Below are 9,724 nucleotides of genomic sequence, written 5' to 3' on the forward strand. Positions count from 1 at the left end.
AAAAAATCAATTTTCTGATGAAAATCAATGACCCGTGACCTGTCGAAATTTCTCCAGATAGTCAGAAATGGAAATTTTTAAAACTTACATTTTTTGACTGCAAATGACTATTACATATAAATTATCACTTTTGGAACAAAAATAAGTGTGTTTAGAGTCACTTAATGCCTGAAATTGGTCGAAATAGAAGCTTCTGAATAGGAGAAAAAGTCTGTAATAATGGCAATTTTGGTCACATTGAGGCATTAAAAAGTAGTCATTTGAGGCACATTCCAAATGACATTTTTAATCAATTTTTCCACAGTCCAGAAAATCCATTTTCTGATGAATAACGATGACCCGTGACCTGTCGAAGTTTCTCCAGATGGTCAGAAATGGAAATGTTTTAATGTTTAAGTTTTTTGACTGCAAATGACTATTCCATGTAAATTATCACTTTTGGAACAAAAATAAGTGTCTTTAGAGACACCTTAATACCTGAAACTGGTCGAAATAGAAGCTTCTGAATAGGAGAAAATGTCTGTAATAATGGCAATTTTGGTCACATTGAGGCTTTAAAAAGTAGTTATTCAACATGAGGCACATTCCAACTGACATTTTTAATCAATTTTTCTACAGTCCAAAAAATCCATTTTCTGATGAAAAACGATGACCCGTGACCTGTCGAAATTTCTCCAGATGTTCAGAAATGGAAATGTTTTAATGTTTAATTTTTTGACTGCAAATGACTATTCCATGTAAATTATCACTTTTGGAACAAAAACAAGTGTGTTTAGAGTCACTTTAATGCCAGAAATTGGTCGAAACGGAAGCTTCTGAATAGGAGAAAAAGTGTGTAATAATGGCAATTTTGATCACATTGAGGCTTTAAAAAGTAGTCATTCAACATGAGGCACAATCCAAATGACATTTTGAATCAATTTTTCTACAGTCCAAAAAATCAATTTTCTGAGGAAAAACGATGACCCGTGACCTGTCGAAATTTCTCCAGAATGGTCAGAAATGGAAATATTTTAATGTTTAATTTTTTGACTGCAATTGACTATCGCATGTAAATTATCACTTTTGGAACAAAAACAAGTGTGTTTAGAGTCACTTTAATGCCTGAAATTGGTCGAAAAAGAAGCTTCTGAATAGGAGAAAATGTCTGAAATAATGGCAATTTTGGTCACATTGAGGCTTCAAAAAGTAGTTATTCAACATGAGGCACAATCCAAATGACATTTTGAATAGATTTTTCTACAGTCCAAAAAGTCAATTTTCTGATGAAAATCGATGACCCGTGACCTGTCGAAATTTCTCCAGATGGTCAGAAATGGAAATTTTATAAAGTTACATTTTTTGACTGCAAATGACTATTCCATGTAAATTATCACTTTTGGAACAAAAACAAGTGTGTTTAGAGTCACTTTAATGCCTGAAATTGGTCGAAATAGAAGCTTCTGAATAGGAGAAAAAGTCTGCAATAATGGCAATTTTGGTCACATTGAGGCTTTAAAAAGTAGTCATTTGAGGCACATTCCAAATGACATTTTGAATAGATTTTTCTACAGTCCAAAAAATCAATTTTCTGATGAATAATGATGACCCGTGACCTGTCGAAGTTTCTCCAGATGGTCAGAAATGGAAATTTTTTAATGTTTAAGTTTTTTGACTGCAAATGACTATGCCATGTAAATTATCACTTTTGGAACAAAAATAAGTGTGTTTAGAGACACCTTAATACCTGAAACTGGTCGAAATAGAAGCTTCTGAATAGGAGAAAAAGTGTGTAATAATGGCAATTTTGATCACATTGAGGCTTTAAAAAGTAGTTATTCAACATGAGGCACAATCCAAAAAACATTTTGAATCAATTTTTCTACAGTCCAAAAAATCAATTTTCTGATGAAAAACGATGACCCGTGACCTGTCGAAATTTCTCCAGATGGTCAGAAATGGAAATTTTTTAATCTTTAAGTTTTTTGACTGCAATTGACTATTGCATGTAAATTATCACTTTTGGAACAAAAACAAGTGTGTTTAGAGTCACTTTAATGCCTGAAATTGGTCGAAATAGAAGCTTCTGAATAGGAGAAAAAGTGTGTAATAATGGCAATGTTGCTCACATTGAGGCTTTAAAAAGTAGTTATTCAACATGAGGCACAATCCAAATGACATTTTGAATAGATTTTTCTACAGTCCAAAAAATCAATTTTCTGATGAAAAACGATGACCCGTGACCTGTCGAAATTTCTCCAGATGGTCAGAAATTGAAATTTTTTAATGTTTAAGTTTTTTGACTGCAAATGACTATTCCATGTAAGTTATCACTTTTGGAACAAAAACAAGTGTGTTTAGAGTCACTTTAATGCCTGAAATTGGTCGAAATAGAAGCTTCTGAATAGGAGAAAAAGTCTGCAATAATGGCAATTTTGGTCACATTGAGGCTTTAAAAAGTAGTCATTTGAGGCACATTCCAAATGACATTTTGAATAGATTTTTCTACAGTCCAAAAAATCAATTTTCTGATGAAAAACGATGACCCGTGACCTGTCGAAATTTCTCCAGATGGTCAGAAATGGAAATTTTTTAATGTTTAACTTTTTGACTGCAAATGACTATTCCATGTAAATTATCACTTTTGGAACAAAAACAAGTGTGTTTAGAGTCACTTTAATGCCTGAAATTGGTCGAAATAGAAGCTTCTGAATAGGAGAAAAAGTCTGTAATAATGGCAATTTTGGTCACATTGAGGCTTCAAAAAGTAGTTATTCAACATGAGGCACAATCCAAATGACATTTTGAATAGATTTTTCTACAGTCCAAAAAATCAATTTTCTGATGAAAAACGATGACCCGTGACCTGTCGAAATTTCTCCAGATGGTCAGAAATGGAAATTTTTTAATGTTTAATTTTTTGACTGCAAATGACTATTCCATGTAAATTATCACTTTTGGAACAAAAACAAGTGTGTTTAGAGTCACTTTAATGCCTGAAATTGGTCGAAATAGAAGCTTCTGAATAGGAGAAAAAGTCTGTAATAATGGCAATTTTTGGTCACACTGAGGCTTTAAAAAGTAGTCATTTGAGGCACATTCCAAATGACATTTTTAATCAATTTTTCTACAGTCCAAAAAATCAATTTTCTGATGAATAACGATGACCCGTGACCTGTCGAAGTTTCTCCAGATGGTCAGAAATGGAAATTTATTAATGTTTAATTTTTTGACTGCAAATGACTATGCCATGTAAATTATCACTTTTGGAACAAAAATAAGTGTGTTTAGAGACACCTTAATACCTGAAACTGGTTGAAATAGAAGCTTCTGAATAGGAGAAAATTTCTGTAATAATGGCAATTTTGGTCACATTGAGGCTTTAAAAAGTAGTTATTCAACATGAGGCACATTCCAACTGACATTTGTAATCAATTTTTCTACAGTCCAAAAAATCAATTTTCTGATGAAAATCGATGACCCGTGACCTGTCGAAATTTCTCCAGATGGTCAGAAATGGACATTTTTTAAAGTTAAATTTTTTGACTGCAAATGATTATTCCATGTAAATTATCACTTTTGGAACAAAAATAAGTGTGTTTAGAGTCACTTAATGTCTGAAATTGGTTGAAATAGAAGCTTCTGAATAGGAGAAAAAGTCTGTAATAATGGCAATTTTGGTCACATTGAGGCTTTAAAAAGTAGTCATTTGAGGCACATTCCAAATGACATTTTTAATCAATTTTTCTACAGTCCAAAAAATCAATTTTCTGATGAATAACGATGACCCGTGACCTGTCGAAGTTTCTCCAGATGGTCAGAAATGGAAATTTTTTAATGTTTAAGTTTTTTGACTGCAAATGACTATTCCATGTAAATTATCACTTTTGGGACAAAAATAAGTGTGTTTAGAGACACCTTAATACCTGAAACTGGTCGGAATAGAAGCTTCTGAATAGGAGAAAATGTCTGTAATAATGGCAATTTTGGTCACATTGAGGCTTTAAAAAGTAGTTATTCAACATGAGGCACATTCCAACTGACATTTTTAATCAATTTTTCTACAGTCCAAAAAATCAATTTTCTGATGAAAAACGATGACCCGTGACCTGTCGAAATTTCTCCAGATGGTCAGAAATGGAAATTTTTTAATGTTTAAGTTTTTTGACTGCAAATGACTATTCCATGTAAATTATCACTTTTGGAACAAAAACAAGTGTGTTTAGAGTCACTTTAATGCCTGAAATTGGTCGAAATAGAAGCTTCTGAATAGGAGAAAAAGTGTGTAATAATGGCAATTTTGATCACATTGAGGCTTTAAAAAGTAGTCATTTGAGGCACATTCCAAATGACATTTTGAATACATTTTTCAACAAACCAAAAAATCAATTTTCTGATGAAAAACGATGACCCGTGACCTGTCGAAATTTCTCCAGATGGTCAGGAATGGAAATTTTTTAATGTTTAACTTTTTGACTGCAAATGACTATTCCATGTAAATTATCACTTTTGGAACAAAAACAAGTGTGTTTAGAGTCACTTTAATGCCTGAAATTGGTCGAAATAGAAGCTTCTGAATAGGAGAAAAAGTCTGTAATAATGGCAATTTTGGTAACATTGAGGCTTTAAAAATTAGTCATTTGAGGCACATTCCAAATGACATTTTTAATCAATTTTTCTACAGTCCAAAAAATCTATTTTCTGATGAATAACGATGACCCGTGAGCTGTCGAAGTTTCTCCAGATGGTCAGAAATGGAAATTTATTAATGTTTAATTTTTTGACTGCAAATGACTATTCCATGTAAATTATCACTTTTGGAACAAAAATAAGTGTGTTTAGAGACACCTTAATACCTGAAACTGGTCGAAATAGAAGCTTCTGAATAGGAGAAAAAGTGTGTAATAATGGCAATTTTGATCACATTGAGGCTTTAAATAGTAGTTATTCAACATGAGGCACAATCCAAAAAACATTTTGAATCAATTTTTCTACAGTCCAAAAATCAATTTTCTGATGAAAAACGATGACCCGTGACCTGTCGAAATTTCTCCAGATGGTCAGAAATGGAAATTTTTTAATGTTTAAGTTTTTTGACTGCAATTGACTATTGCATGTAAATTATCACTTTTGGAACAAAAACAAGTGTGTTTAGAGTCACTTTAATGCCTGAAATTGGTCGAAATAGAAGCTTCTGAATAGGAGAAAAAGTGTGTAATAATGGCAATTTTGGTCACATTGAGGCTTTAAAAAGTAGTTATTCAATATGAGGCACAATCCAAATGACATTTTGAATAGATTTTTCTACAGTCCAAAAAATAAATTTTCTGATGAAAAACGATGACCCGTGACCTGTCGAAATTTCTCCAGATGGTCAGAAGTGGAAATTTTTTAATGTTTAAGTTTTTTGACTGCAAATGACTATTCCATGTAAATTATCACTTTTGGAACAAAAACAAGTGTGTTTAGAGCCACTTTATTGCCTGAAATTGGTCGAAATAGAAGCTTCTGAATAGGAGAAAAAGTCTGTAATAATGGCAATTTTGGTCACATTGAGGCTTTAAAAAGTAGTCATTTGAGGCACATTCCAAATGACATTTTGAATAGATTTTTCTACAGTCCAAAAAATCAATTTTCTGATGAAAAAGGATGACCCGTGACCTGTCGAAATTTCTCCAGATGGTCAGAAATGGAAATTTTTTAATGTTTAATTTTTTGACTGCAAATGACTATTCCATGTAAATTATCACTTTTGGAACAAAAACAAGTGTGTTTAGAGTCACTTTAATGCCTGAAATTGGTCGAAGTAGAAGCTTCTGAATAGGAGAAAAAGTTTGCATTAATGGCAATTTTGGTCACATTGAGGCTTCAAAAAGTAGTTATTCAATATGAGGCACATTCCAACTGACATTTTTAATCAATTTTTCTACAGTCCAAAAAATCAATTTTCTGATGAAAATCAATGACCCGTGACCTGTCGAAATTTCTCCAGATGGTCAGAAATGGAAATTTTTTAAACTTAAATTTTTTGACTGCAAATGACTATTCCATGTAAATTATCACTTTTGGAACAAAAATAAGTGTGTTTAGAGTCACTTTAATGCCTGAAATTGGTCGAAATAGAAGCTTCTGAATAGGAGAAAAAGTCTGTAATAATGGCAATTTTGGTCACATTGAGGCTTTAAAAAGTAGTCATTTGAGGCACATTCCAAATGACATTTTGAATAGATTTTTCTACAGTCCAAAAAATCAATTTTCTGATGAAAAAGGATGACCCATGACCTGTCGAAATTTCTCCAGATGGTCAGAAATGGAAATTTTTTAATGTTTAATTTTTTGACTGCAAATGACTATTCCATGTAAATTATCACTTTTGGAACAAAAACAAGTGTGTTTAGAGTCACTTTAATGCCTGAAATTGGTCGAAGTAGAAGCTTCTGAATAGGAGAAAAAGTTTGCATTAATGGCAATTTTGGTCACATTGAGGCTTCAAAAAGTAGTTATTCAATATGAGGCACATTCCAACTGACATTTTTAATCAATTTTTCTACAGTCCAAAAAATCAATTTTCTGATGAAAATCAATGACCCGTGACCTGTCGAAATTTCTCCAGATGGTCAGAAATGGACATTTTTTAAACTTACATTTTTTGACTGCAAATGACTATTCCATGTAAATTATCACTTTTGGAACAAAAATAAGTGTGTTTAGAGTCACTTAATGCCTGAAATTGGTCGAAATAGAAGCTTCTGAATAGGAGAAAAAGTCTGTAATAATGGCAATTTTGGTCACATTGAGGCTTTAAAAAGTAGTCATTTGAGGCACATTCCAAATGACATTTTTAATCAATTTTTCCACAGTCCAGAAAATCAATTTTCTGATGAATAACGATGACCCGTGACCTGTCGAAGTTTCTCCAGATGGTCAGAAATGGAAATGTTTTAATGTTTAAGTTTTTTGACTGCAAATGACTATTCCATGTAAATTATCACTTTTGGAACAAAAATAAGTGTCTTTAGAGACACCTTAATACCTGAAACTGGTCGAAATAGAAGCTTCTGAATAGGAGAAAATGTCTGTAATAATGGCAATTTTGGTCACATTGAGGCTTTAAAAAGTAGTTATTCAACATGAGGCACATTCCAACTGCCATTTTTAATCAATTTTTCTACAGTCCAAAAAATCCATTTTCTGATGAAAAACGATGACCCGTGACCTGTCGAAATTTCTCCAGATGGTCAGAAATGGAAATGTTTTAATGTTTAATTTTTTGACTGCAAATGACTATTCCATGTAAATTATCACTTTTGGAACAAAAACAAGTGTGTTTAGAGTCACTTTAATGCCAGAAATTGGTCGAAACGGAAGCTTCTGAATAGGAGAAAAAGTGTGTAATAATGGCAATTTTGATCACATTGAGGCTTTAAAAAGTAGTCATTCAACATGAGGCACAATCCAAATGACATTTTGAATCAATTTTTCTACAGTCCAAAAAATCAATTTTCTGAGGAAAAACGATGACCCGTGACCTGTCGAAATTTCTCCAGAATGGTCAGAAATGGAAATTTTTTAATGTTTAATTTTTTGACTGCAATTGACTATTGACTATCGCATGTAAATTATCACTTTTGGAACAAAAACAAGTGTGTTTAGAGTCACTTTAATGCCTGAAATTGGTCGAAAAAGAAGCTTCTGAATAGGAGAAAATGTCTGAAATAATGGCAATTTTGGTCACATTGAGGCTTCAAAAAGTAGTTATTCAACATGAGGCACAATCCAAATGACATTTTGAATAGATTTTTCTACAGTCCAAAAAATCAATTTTCTGATGAAAAACTATGACCCGTGACCTGTCGAAATTTCTCCAGATGGTCAGAAATGGAAATGTTTTAATGTTTAATTTTTTGACTGCAAATGACTATTCCATGTAAATTATCACTTTTGGAACAAAAACAAGTGTGTTTAGAGTCACTTTAATGCCTGAAATTGGTCGAAATAGAAGCTTCTGAATAGGAGAAAAAGTCTGTAATAATGGCAATTTTTGGTCACACTGAGGCTTTAAAAAGTAGTCATTTGAGGCACATTCCAAATGACATTTTTAATCAATTTTTCTACAGTCCAAAAAATTAATTTTCTGATGAATAACGATGACCCGTGACCTGTCAAAGTTTCTCCAGATGGTCAGCAATTGAAATTTATTAATGTTTAATTTTTTGACTGCAAATGACTATGCCATGTAAATTATCACTTTTGGAACAAAAATAAGTGTGTTTAGAGACACCTTAATACCTGAAACTGGTCGAAATAGAAGCTTCTGAATAGGAGAAAATTTCTGTAATAATGGCAATTTTGGTCACATTGAGGCTTTAAAAAGTAGTTATTCAACATGAGGCACATTCCAACTGACATTTTTAATCAATTTTTCTACAGTCCAAAAAATCAATTTTCTGATGAAAATCGATGACCCGTGACCTGTCGAAATTTCTCCAGATGGTCAGAAATGGAAATTTTTTAAAGTTAAATTTTTTGACTGCAATTGACTAACTCATGTAAATTATCACTTTTGGAACAAAAACAAGTGTGTTTAGAGTCACTTTAATGCCTATAATAGGTCGAAAAAGAAGCTTCTGAATAGGAGAAAATGTCTGTAAAATGGCAATTTTGGTCACATTGAGGCTTTAAAAGTAGTTATTCAACATTAGGCACATTCCAACTTACATTTTTAATCAATTTTTCTACAGTCCAAAAAATCAATTTTCTGATGAAAATCGATGACCCGTGACCTGTCGAAATTTCTCCAGATGGTCAGAAATGGAAATTTTTTAAAGTTACATTTTTTGACTGCAAATGATTATTCCATGTAAATTATCACTTTTGGTACAACAATAAGTGTGTTTAGAGTCACTTAATGCCTGAAATTGGTCGAAATAGAAGCTTCTGAATAGGAGAAAAAGTCTGTAATAATGGCAATTTTGGTCACATTGAGGCTTTAAAAAGTAGTTATTCAACATGAGGCACATTCCAACTGCCATTTTTAATCAATTTTTCTACAGTCCAAAAAATCCATTTTCTGATGAAAAACGATGACCCGTGACCTGTCGAAATTTCTCCAGATGGTCAGAAATGGAAATGTTTTAATGTTTAATTTTTTGACTGCAAATGACTATTCCATGTAAATTATCACTTTTGGAACAAAAACAAGTGTGTTTAGAGTCACTTTAATGCCAGAAATTGGTCGAAACGGAAGCTTCTGAATAGGAGAAAAAGTGTGTAATAATGGCAATTTTGATCACATTGAGGCTTTAAAAAGTAGTCATTCAACATGAGGCACAATCCAAATGACATTTTGAATCAATTTTTCTACAGTCCAAAAAATCAATTTTCTGAGGAAAAACGATGACCCGTGACCTGTCGAAATTTCTCCAGAATGGTCAGAAATGGAAATTTTTTAATGTTTAATTTTTTGACTGCAATTGACTATTGACTATCGCATGTAAATTATCACTTTTGGAACAAAAACAAGTGTGTTTAGAGTCACTTTAATGCCTGAAATTGGTCGAAAAAGAAGCTTCTGAATAGGAGAAAATGTCTGAAATAATGGCAATTTTGGTCACATTGAGGCTTCAAAAAGTAGTTATTCAACATGAGGCACAATCCAAATGACATTTTGAATAGATTTTTCTACAGTCCAAAAAATCAATTTTCTGATGAAAAACGATGACCCGTGACCTGTCGAAATTTCTCC

Source organism: Triturus cristatus, chromosome 6, assembly GCF_964204655.1.
Source record: "Triturus cristatus chromosome 6, aTriCri1.1, whole genome shotgun sequence".
NCBI classification, from domain to species: Eukaryota; Metazoa; Chordata; class Amphibia; order Caudata; family Salamandridae; genus Triturus; species Triturus cristatus.